Below are 12204 nucleotides of genomic sequence, written 5' to 3' on the forward strand. Positions count from 1 at the left end.
ATTAAATACCCAAAACACTAAAGAATCATAAACTAAACAATTACATTGATTAAGCTCTTTAAAAAAAATCAGCAAATAAAATGCCTCACAAACCTATTTAAAATCCATAAAGTGGATAGTCAGCTATATAAGTGGTTTGCAAATCAGAGCAGTGGTGGCTTCAAACAACGAAATAGACCTGTATTCACAGCTTTCAAGTACTGTTGTGTACTGGATCCTGGAACACCCCAATTATTATTATTATTTTGCGTTTGTTGAGTGCATAGCTACCCTAGGGCATCCGAGCGCTAGCGGCCGAAAGGAGGGGAAGTGATAGATTATAAGGCAGAGTGTTGAAATAACCAAGTTTTAAGAAGTTTCAAAAGGGGTAATGGCGGGATTCCGAACAAGGGTGTGGGGGCAGGATGTTCCATAGTCTAGCTATGTTGTAGGAAAAAGATCTTCCTCCGCTTCTTACCCTCCTGATTTTGGGGATCACTGCGAGGTTTGATATTGGCCGATCATAGGCATTTTCTGGGGCGGAAGGAGGTAATGAGGGAGCTGTTGGTTGCTGGGCCATTTTCCAATATGGTCTTATGGGCTATGCACAGAGCTTAAAATGTTGCTCTTTCCAGAATTGGAAAACAGTTTAGGGTATTCAGGGCCGGCTTTGCCGACTGAGTTTTTGGGATCCTAAGCAACAGCCTAGCAGTGCAATTCTGCATGACTCCTTATCGTTGCTTTAGCTAACCTAGTTAAAGAGAATTGCCATAGTCCAGGCGCGATAGGACCAGGGCCTCGATCAGGATTCTCCTTGCACCCATCGGAAGTAGAGGAAGAACTTTCCAGAGCAGTCTGAGAATGCCAAAGCAGTTCTCTTCCAGTTTCACTGCTTGGTGGTCAAACTTGAGAGAGTTATCCAACCAAACACCCAGGCTTTTGCTGCTAGTCTTGGGGTTGGTGTGAGGCCAAGGCAAGTAGGCCATATCTGTTTAAGATCCATGCTAGAGGCGTTGCCCAGGAGCATTAGTTCTGTTTTTCGTTAAGTCTAAGGCAGGAATGTTCCATCTAGGAGCCCACTTTCTCCAGACAGCTTTCAAAATCTGAGGTAAAGTTACGAGGACCATTGAGAGTAATTACCAGCTACGTGTCATCCACATAGGTGAAGATTTTAATCCCATGAGGCATGATGATATCGGCAAGTGGTCTCACATACATATTAAATAATTTGGGGCTCAGCGACGAGCGCAGCGGGACTCTGCAGCTGAGCGCTAGGCTCCTAGACATAGACTCCCCTGAGAAGACCTGGAAAGTTCCACTGTCCAGGTAAGATTGGACCCAGGTAAATGCACCACCTTAGACACCCATCCTCCTAAGTCTCTCTAGTAGGTTGTCAAAATTAACCATGTCAAATGCTGAGCTTAGATCAAGGAGGATAATGGCTACGGCTCCTCCCTGATCAAGGATTTTCCTAGATTCCTCAACCACTGCAAGAAGGGACGTTTTGGTTCCATGCTGAGGGTGAAAACCAGTTTCGGAATAGTGCAGGAGACCATAGGTTCTAGAAAGTCAGAGACGGTCGAGTTCACTTGCTTTTCCAGGAGCTTAACGATCGCCGGAAGCAGCGAGATGGGGCAGTAGTTGCCTAAGTCATCTGGGACTAAGCTTGTTTTTTTTTAGTAAAGCCTTCACCATGGAATGTTTCCACGGTGAAGGGACCAAGCCGGTGGAGATGGACAGATTTACCACCTCCAAAATGGTAGGGAGTATTAAGTCTCTGGCTTTACGTAGGAAGTGGGGGGCTGGATCAAGGGGGGAGCCTGATTTTATTTGGCAAAAAAGTTCTGCCAAATTATCCAGATTTAAGATTGGGAGTTCCTTAAGTACATGTTCCATGTGATGTAGGGGCTTGTCCGTTAGTACGAGGTCTCTAGGGAAGGGTGAACCGAGAAATGCAGTGTATAGATTTTTAATTTTCCCTTGAAAAAAATCTGCCAGTAAATTGCACTGCTCAGGGTTGGCCTCAAGAGGAATTCCTGCTCTAGGGAGCTCTAGGAGATCCTTTGCGACGCGAAAAATTTCCCTAGGGGTATTAGCTGCCAAGTTGATAATACCTTCATAATAGGTTGCCCGAGCTATTTTTATTTCTGTTTGGTAGAGGTTTATAGATTCTCTATATTTCTGTTTACTCAAACCGTTGTAGTCTTTTGTCCATTTCCTCTCCAAACCTTTGAGCAAGCCTGTTTAAGTGATCAAAGCTTGGGGGGAGTACCATGGTGACATTTTCTCTCTCACTTTATGGCTGGGCTTAACAGGAACAACTATGTCCAGTAAGGCCTCAATCCAAAGAGTAAATTTTTCTGAGGCTAAGATAGGATTATGATCTATTTTATGTTTGAGATTTTCAAGAGCTGAGATCCAGGAATCTACTGGGAGTTTACACCATGGGTGGGCTCTCCTGTTAATGACTTTAGTGACTGGGGGTAGGATTGAGGAATTCAGAAAGATGGGGATCAGGAAATGATCTGACCAGAGCAGGGGAATGGGATCGCCCACAGACAGTTCAATGTTGTTAGTAAAGACCGGGTCTAAAGTATGACCTTTCTTATGTGTAGGACCTATACCTTTTTGGAGTAGCTGAATAGCTAATAGGTCCTGAGTGAGATCTGAGCCATCAGCCTTGTTGGGGTCATCAAAATGCAGGTTGAAGTCCCCCAGGAGAGTGATGTTGGGAGAGGCACCTGCTAATGTGGCTGCTACATCCGGAAGGGATTTGAGAAATTGCCCACACGCACCTGGGCAATGGTAGATAAGAACTCCAGTAAAGGAGTGAACAGTGGAGAGCGAAATGGTGAAAGAAAGACTTTCACAGTCCGCAAAAATATTGGGTTCCACATGGCGTTTAAAGGAGCTTCTGTGTGTAAAAGCAATGTCTCCGCCTTTCTTCTTGTCGCGATCTTTCTGCTGGATATTATAGCCAGGGGGAAGGGTTTGCACCAAATCTGGTTCAGACTCATTATGAAGCCATGTTTCAGTTAGAAATAATACATCAGGACAATTATCTTCCAGAAGCATCTTAAGTTCAAGAGCATGTTCTGGTAGAGATCTGCAATTTAGTAGAAACATTTTGAATGTGTAGGCGTACAGAGCCTTCGGTATTCTCTCTAAGAACAGGCATAGGCTAAAGGTGCATTGAGTGGGAACACCAAGTGGTGACAGTTGTTGATGCAAGGGTTCCTAAACCTTAGTAGTTGGCAATGTGTATAAGCAATTTTACCAAAGGGGGGTGGGGCAGGAGGTCTGGCCCCTGGTCCCGGTCAGGCGTGGCCGAGCGCAGACGGCCTTGCATTAGGCGCGCCAGCGGCGCGTCTGCGCTGTTATATGGCTTATGTGGCTATTACGCGGAAGCTTCTCTCTGAGCTCCACCTCTGCCTCCTCTCTACCCACTCCCTTCACACAAACGGAAGACCACGTTGAGGAAATAGTTAAATGGCAGTCCATGGTAATTCAAAGGGATGAAAGGCTTTGGTCATATGGTTGGGGGCAGTAACCAAACACCCATTCTAGAGATCCAGAGAGAGCACTCTTGCCAGAAAGCAGCTTTCCTCTCCGAGAAGGGGGACATGTGAGAGTGTGAGGGGGGCAAGTGTGGTGAGGGACCAAGGAACACAGGAAATTGCCAAGAGGGCAGAATTATTTGCATTAGCAAAGCAAGCTGGACACTGGAAGGGGATGGGTGGGTGTGGTGCAGTTCGGAACACAAAATCTCCTCCTGCTTCCACGGACGGAATAATTCCACAGTCACACGCACATACACACATCACACGCTGGTGGGGCCCATAACACCAACATTCATTCTCATCAATCTATCCGTGCCTACAGGGGAGAGAGGGGTCTTCAATTTCCCTTCCGAACTACAGCTTTATTTCCCTTGGATGGAGGAGACCACATTTATTTATTTATCCTGACAATTCCTCCATCCGGAGGCCAATTGGATCATTTAGTTGACTAGGGATGTGATGATAAACACTTCAATTCTCAATTCTTATGCTAATAAAATATACATTTCAAGAAATAACCACCCGACACAGTTCTTCAAACAATCAATTTCTTTATCTAATTTAAATTTTCATGTTAAAATCCTAACAAGTGCAATAATCTTGAGTCATAATTACCTATTCTGGCTAATTGTCGTTCTCTAAGTCAGAATCGGGTCCTCACAAAATCATCAAAGAGTCTAACGTCCCGTCCTCTGCTGTCAGCGTTGTGAATAGCATCGATCAGGGTGCGTCTCGAGATCATAGGGTGGTAACCGGTAATTTCCCTCTCTGGACTACCAATATTTATACTGAAATTTTGCATATAAAGGAAACATTTCATAATTTCTAGTCATTTTATTGGCTGAATTCAGCCCCGTCCCAAGATTTTAAGCAACAAATTTAATGTTCATATTCGGATGATGTATTCAACCAGGCGTATGGGAAAATCGTTCCCAGGTCAGGAATGTATCAGTCTATTGTGGAAAAGGTGGCTTTTGGTTCCAAACTAGTAACATTTTCATCCGTGTTCAGGGACATTGGCTTCTCGCCCAGAGTAGTCTTCATGGACCTGGTACAGGGGTTCAAGGAGAGGTTGCTGCGTAGTCAGTGCAGACGCCTTCCTCTGCTGTCAATTGCATGAAGTCATGTACTTTAGTGTGGATTCAGTTGGCGGCCATCTTTTAGCAGGCCGAAATAGTCAACTTAAGGTAAAGAAACACAAAACGTAATTAATACATGGAAATGAATAAAACAATGTTATTCCCTTGCTAATACCCTTATGTGTATGCGTTTATCTAGCCATATGCGACAATTAAAGCCGTTAAATGCAGGTTTATTTAGGCGCAAATCACATAAACATTGCTTAAACTAAACATATAATTTTAATATGAGTACAATCTTAGTTCACCTATTAATTTATCCATGAAAATGCTTTCCCAAGTATGTTCTCTTGATTAATGAGGTTGATTAGTTCATCACAGCACACTGTTTAATCATTAATAATTATCGTTTAGTCTTTTTTAATATAAACATATATAAATTGGGTATACCAAATAATTTTATTTCACCCGCTCCAGCAGGTGTGATGTTTGCGAAGATACTAGTGCCTTAAAAAGCCAGTAGGGATGGGACTGCATCAGTCACATAATCTGGTATTCGACTGAGCAAATGCACAGTGTGCCAAGTTACCCTGATTCAAAGCACGTACAGGCATGGGTCACTTCTTACCCATATTCAAAGCATGTGCAGACACACTGAGTGACTGATTAGCCTGATTCAGAGCAACTGCAGACACAGTGACTATCAGGTTGCCTAAATACAGCAGGAGCAGACACACTGAGTGCTAGGCAACCCAGATTCAGAGGGCTTGCAGACACGAGTGCCAGGTTACCCTGATTCAGAGCACATACAGACACAGCAAGCCACATGAGTAATGCCATGTCTTCATAACCTTCAGTACTGCAAAAGGGACTGTGTTAAGTCTCAGACATAAACAAACCTGCATCGAGAGAGAGTTTGGTTCAGGATTATCCACTATTGAGTCCTCCGAGGCTAATCCAAGCCAGAATTTCAGGATTACCACTACGTAAATAACTCAGAATAAGATGTATTACATGTTAATTTATCACAAGCGGGTGCCCACACAATTTGGCACAAACCAAAGCACCCGTTCCCATTGATGAAATGTTGGCCAACCTTGCTGCCCATGGGCAAAATGTATGCGCTGCCTATGAGTGCTACGTTTGCCCCTGAGCACTATGCTGAAATGGCTAGTCCTGTATCCTGATATGGATGATGTTTAGTGGCAAAGCTTCTGACTTTGGAAAATGAGACTTGTGTGCCCAATATTAACTTAGAGAGAGAAGAAGAAAAGAGAAATATGTAAAACCCATGTACAGCAAAACATCAATTCATAGAAAATGTATTATCAAATTCATTAAAAATATCACAACATCTAAGACAATGGCGCTCAAACACAGTACACAAACAATAAAATTAAATCAACAATACAGTGTGTAATCAAATAAGTGGTAGAGGGAGGGTTTATACATAAACAAAAGGTTCAGGACAAGACTAGCACAGCACAAGGCATAACAATGCGTCCTTCATCAATTGCGGCCACATATATGCGTCAACGATGTTTCGACCATTGTAGACATTCACGGTCATTATCAGGACAAAACAATAGCTACATGAGTGTCCAAAACACTGGGGTAAGACATCTCTTCGATTCGGGTAATGAATCCAACCGATTTTGGTTTGAAATATACCAAGGACTAATCGAAGAATGAATTACTATTTAGAAATCGTACAATGTAGATTTTATCATATATGATGTTTCGGAGGGTCCACACATAGAGATTAGGAGAATCGGCCCGGATTTTAGGCCAATATAATTGGCAGTGACCGAATCGTACAGTTGATAATCGCTACAAAATTTGCGACCATTGCTTTACAACTGTATCATGCATTCAAAAGATTAATGCGTCAAAGGCATGCTCCAAAAGATCAAACATGCCCCTCAGGCTCTCAAATTCCTGGTTCACACCCCGGAATGAAGGAGAACCCCTTGATTATATTGGCTTTGATTCTTGACCTAAATTCTGGGCTATTGTGTGGCTAATTAACTTCACAACATTCAGGCGGCAGAGGTGGGAGGAAAAGAACAGCGTTCAAATGTATGCACATGTGGTCTGCGAGTGTGTAACATGAGAAGTTTCCTAACTCATTCAGAAGTACCATTTATATAGCATACTTCATCAACTGAACTGGGTCAAGATGCCTAAATAAAATGGAGGTATTACAGCGCAGCTTACAATTGGTCTTTTATCTATCATATGCTATCCATCAAAGTATACTGAACAGTGTTTCAAAAGTTATTTGTTTCTGTGCACCAGGCCCACACTGGAATGGTCGGCATGGCACCTCAAAGGCCGAATCAACATGCCTGCATCCTCGATTATATCTGTCTGGCCGAGTGGGCGAATGACAGAAGTGGTTGGGGGGACAGGACATGGAGGAGGAAACAAGTATGTGTAAATCACAGCCCCTTAAACACAACTACAATGAGGAACGGGTAGATTCATTGACTAAGACAAGCAGTATGAGATACCGGGGAATGTCTTTTTGTTGATGTGCATAAACAAAGTGGTGTGGACTTGGAAAGTGGGTCCATGCCAAAGCTCTGACCACGCCGTGCATAATTAATGTAAAAGGGCACGGCCTCTTGACCAGGGTTCATGCAACCTTAAGGTCGAGTTTGCGCTATATAAAACTACAAAACAAAAAACAAGCATTGGCATAGCCAATAGGTTTTGCATTTGGGAACTTCAACAGAAATACTTTATCTGCAGTCAAGGACACATGTATTTTTCCTGTGTGTATGGAAATTAAATGCTTGTCTAAAATCACACCCTATTGAGCAACATTTAAGAATGGAACCTGGTTTCTGAGCTCATACAGTTAGAAGTTTTGTCCTTGAAAGCCCAATCACTTCCCATTAACACATTCCCTTCATATTTATACGGGCTGTGTGTTGCCTGTTAGGCAGGCTAAAAAACAGAACTATGTTGTCTGAAGCTGTTGCCTAATAAAAGCCCCGGCAGTTGCAAGGTTACAAGTTAAGCACTGGGAGTGTGACTAGAACCAGATGTTTGGTCCTTTAAAGCACATCCCCTTCATATTTACACGGGTTGTGTGCTGCCTGTCAGGCAGGCTAAAAAAGAGAAGTATGTTGTCTGAAGCTGTTGCCTAATAAAAGCCCCGGCAGTTGTAAGGTTAAAAATGAAGCATTGGTAGTGCAACTGGAGCTAGAAGTTTTGTCCTTTAAAGCACATTCCCTTCATATTTACACGGGTTGTGCGCCGTGTTTTAATAGTGAAACCAATATTGAATGTAGGTTGCCGTGCTTTATATTATGCAGTGTTCGAAGTGGGCGGGAACGGAAGGGAACGACGTGCCCCTACTTATTTAATTTAACAAAGTCCGTTCCCCTACTTCTTCATTTCAAAAATGCGTCCCAGGACGACAGGAATGCTCTGAGTTTTTAAAAAAACTACAGGATCATCCAGGCCGGTGTGCTGCATAGCGAAGAAGGCCTCTGCAGTTGCCAGGACCCCCTCCCCCTTCCCCACTGTATCTGTGGGCAGGGACCTGCCCAGCAACACTGTAGGAGCCGTGGTGCACTGGAGGAGCAATCAATCGACACAAAAACCCAGCTACCTCTGATGAGCCCGGCTGTGCAGTGATTTACACCTCATTTAGTGAGGAGGCCACCCACCTGCCCCTACTGTGACCAATACAATGGACCCATTAGGACGCATTGATGGCCCCCCTCTTGACCTCATCTGCCCTTTATTTTCCAGCTCACCCAGACTGACAATACCACACGGAAAGGAAGAGGACTTCATGTGGAATTTGTGGCAGACTGTGCTCAAACCTTGGCGCTTTTTCAAAATAAATGTGGAAAATGTTTAATGTCTTATCTGCTGTTTTCCGTATTATATTTTACAAAATGTGTATTGCTTCTCTGTCTATGTTCAGGGATGTGGTCTTTTTGAAAATACTGTTTACCCTTTTCTAAGGATATAACATAAAGGCAGCCCGAGGTGTCCATTTCTGTGACACCCGAGCACCAGAGCCCCTTGTGAACCCCATCCAGGGTCTGACTGTGAAAACAAATAAGCCCTGGCTCCAAGGCCGGGCTGGTGTACTGGGCATCGGAAGGGAGGCTGGATTTATTACTGGAGGCTACAAAACCGACCCCCAGTAACAAAACCCGCAGGGCTGTCCAGCACAATGACTCACTTCTCACTCTCAAAAACGCAAAAATCACTGCAGGATTCCTTGTAACCCCAGCAGATTTCAAGCAACAATAAAAGAGTCAAGATTTATATCTCTGGTGGTTGATCTTCCTGTTGGGAGCCATTGGAGTATTGTCTATTGCCAGTTTTGACCCATCCATTGTAGCGCAGAGGGTTAAAATGCCTGCTGCAACGAACCTGTACCATGCAAATCAGAGAACTGTATTTAATGGGCAAAGCTCAGTGGGTTACTGCTTTTGTCACAGAGAGCTGCATGCAAACTGCATGGTGAGGGTTTGGAAGTTATGTTTTTTCCCCAGTCATTCATTATCCTAATACTGCTAAAATTGGTTTGTTTGGGAAGAAATAAATTCTTATTAGAAAATCCAACTACTGTGTTACATTTTGAACCCTCGGGTTGTGTTCCAGATCTTAAAAAAATGCCAACCAGAATTGATGAATCCTAACACCTTGTAGTCCCTTTTGTCTTGTAAACATTGAATTACACACGTATGATTAACTGTCTCTGTATGTGTGCATGATGTAAAGTGCTCCAAGTCCCTCACTGGTATGAGAGGCACTATAAAACAATTTAAATACATGTGAGAGAGGGGCAGTGGAGAGATGAGGGGCGCTCTTGGCGGGTGATAGTGAGGGAATCCTTGAAGGGCCCCAACAAGATTGTCGTATCCTGGTGCACCGTAAGGTCATCATTTACTGTTCTCTAAAAGCTAATACAATGGAATACATAATACAAGAAGGAGGAAAGGTGGCACAGAGAGCACCGATGGGGGCAATTAGTAGAGAGATGAAAACGGTCTGGGGTAAACCGCAGGTCACTGTCTCAGAGGCCAGCGGTACATGGGATGTTAAGAGGCGCGATAATTGGGGCCCATGGCACAACCGGTTTACCCATGAATTAAAACCTCTATTTGTGATCTTTGAAGCTCACTTTCACTAGAGTTGAGGAAGAGTTAAATGCGCCATGTTTATTGTGCAGTTCACTTATTGTTGGGTGTAGTACCTTTACAGATGGAGGCGTCATTACAGCACTATCTCCATGGGTGCCAGCGAATACCGCAACCTTTTCCATATGTTTTGGTTCGATTTCACGGGAGCACGTATTAAATATGAGTAGAAGGAGAGAGGTGGAATCCGGGCGAAAAGGACGTTTGGAGGCAATATGGTGTGTGGGAGGGAGGAGGGGGGCAGGTTGGGTCCTTGTGCAACAGGGAAGCGTATGTTATTTTGCATGGTGATCAGCCCCTGGCTCATTCGTCAGAGGTTTTCCGGGTGTGGGAATACCGATAGGTGGGGGATGAGGGTGGATACCTCTCCGGCAGGCTCGTTATGGATGGAGGCTTGAGGGGGTGTTTCTACGATGAGCAATTCACATTCCGCAGCCAATAGCACGGTTTTGTTACTGATATCCAATGTTGTTAAAATAAAATAAGGACAGGCTCCCACCCTTGCTTAAAGAGACCTTCAGTCTAAACACCTAGGGGCAGATTTATGAGGTTTTGCCGTAGGGAAGCGCAGCAGGCCTTCCTGCTGCGCTTCCCTACGGAAAAAGAAAAGGGCAGGGATGCGCCGTATCTATAAAATGCGGCGCATTCCTGTCCTTTTCCCCTGCGCCGGCGCACAATGGGCTGCCTGCGCCAACGCAGGCACCTCTGCACCATGGTGCAAGGGTGCCTGCGTTGCGGAGATGAATATTTTTGTACAGGAAGGGAAACCTTTCTGTACAAAAATAATCACAAGAGGTTTTTCCTCTTTGTATGGTTGCTGCAGAATGCAGCACACATAGAAAAAGGAAAAACGAGGAGAAATAAAGATATTTCTCCCCGTTGCGCCTCCCTTACGCCTCCCCTAACGCCTCCCCTTATGCCTCCCCTTACGCCTCCCCTTATGCCTCCCCTGGGGAGGCGTAAGCTTTTGGCGCTGCCTCAGATTTACGATTTCTCGTAAATCTGGGGCAGTGTCAAAAGGCCATGGATGTTGCTGGGAACGCCCCCAGCGACACCCATTGCACGCTCCTTTAACGCAGAACACTGAGTTAAAGGGACTGATATTTATGAGGCAGCATTAAGCCACAAAAAGTAGCTCAGTGCTGCCTGATAAATATCACGCAGGCTTCTGCGCCACGGAACGTCACAAAAAGTGACGTTCCGATGGCGCAACGGGCCTCATAAATCTGCCCCAGAAAGTCTCGCAATCCGAAAAGAGGACCTCACAGCAGATGTGTGTTATAAACCCGGTACTCAGCAGTCAGCACACCTTTCATTCCAGGCCTTTGTTCAAAAGTACCAACTAGCATCGAATCTTATAATACTGAAGGGGCGCTGTGCGCAGACCACTGAGCTGTGGGCTTGATATTGCTGGCAAACTGTCAACAAAGACGCCGCTCTATTCAAGGGGAGATGGTTTACAGCTGAACCTGAAGGAAGGAAACTATGGGAGAGTGGGTAAGTGGGGTACTCCTGGGTGAGTGACCGATTACAGGACTTACATTCTTTCCGCACTTAGTGGATTTCATTCCTCCATGGGTGTGAATAGTTCTTTCACTTATTCCAAACGTCAGCAAACTCTGGCTTCTCAGAGAACAGCCTGGTGCATTTTGAGGGAGTGCTATTAATACAAATCACCGTTTAATCGGATACACCTTGGCTTGGGCCTAAAACTCTACAGGATTCCACATAATTTGTCCCTTCCCAGCCGCATAATTCGTCTGGCCCTGATTTTACATTGCATCACATGTGACGTTATTACTTAAAGCTGTTGATTTTGAGGCCACGTGCATGTTTTCCCTGGCCCTTGTGGTGGATTCTTGAAATTGTTATTTATGAATTTTATATCTGTGTAATACAAGTGTATGAATGTGTAAATAATGTATAAATATATTACATATATAGACTTCTCTCTAATTGGTAGCTGTGGAGAGCAGCCTTTATGCTTATCCATGAGGAGTGTCAAGCAGCTTGCTTTACCAGTTCTAACTGTATAGTGTAGGTTAAACGAAAAAGAACCACACAGTTATTGCACAACTCTCACTAACACATTGGTATATCTCCTACCTGGAGATATCAACACAAAAACACAACAATACTTGAATTGCAATACAGTAAGTAGCACAAAATACAGTGGTCTCCATGGAAATACCAAACCATATACTAAACAAGAATTGGCATAGCCAATAGGTCTCGCTTTTGGGACCTTATAAGTATTTAGTTCTGCAGCACAATATCCGTGGTGCAACAACATCAACTGTTGCATGGCTAAACACTTATAAGGTCCAAAAGCGAGACCTATTGGCTATGCCAATGCTTGTTCCCGTTGTCACTGTTTTTCCATTTTCTCTTCCTCATTCGCTCTCCTTATGCCAT

The 12204-nt window shown here is 44.2% G+C and overlaps 1 protein-coding gene across 1 annotated transcript in view; it reads left to right on the top strand.

Annotated features, from left to right (window-relative positions):
- Positions 1-12204, top strand: part of LOC146784130 (tyrosinase-like) — a 252856-nt gene that overhangs the window by 218284 nt on the left and 22368 nt on the right. The window lies entirely within an intron of this gene.

The sequence above is a fragment of the Triturus cristatus genome, chromosome 11, assembly GCF_964204655.1.
Source record: "Triturus cristatus chromosome 11, aTriCri1.1, whole genome shotgun sequence".
In the NCBI taxonomy this organism is placed as follows: Eukaryota; Metazoa; Chordata; class Amphibia; order Caudata; family Salamandridae; genus Triturus; species Triturus cristatus.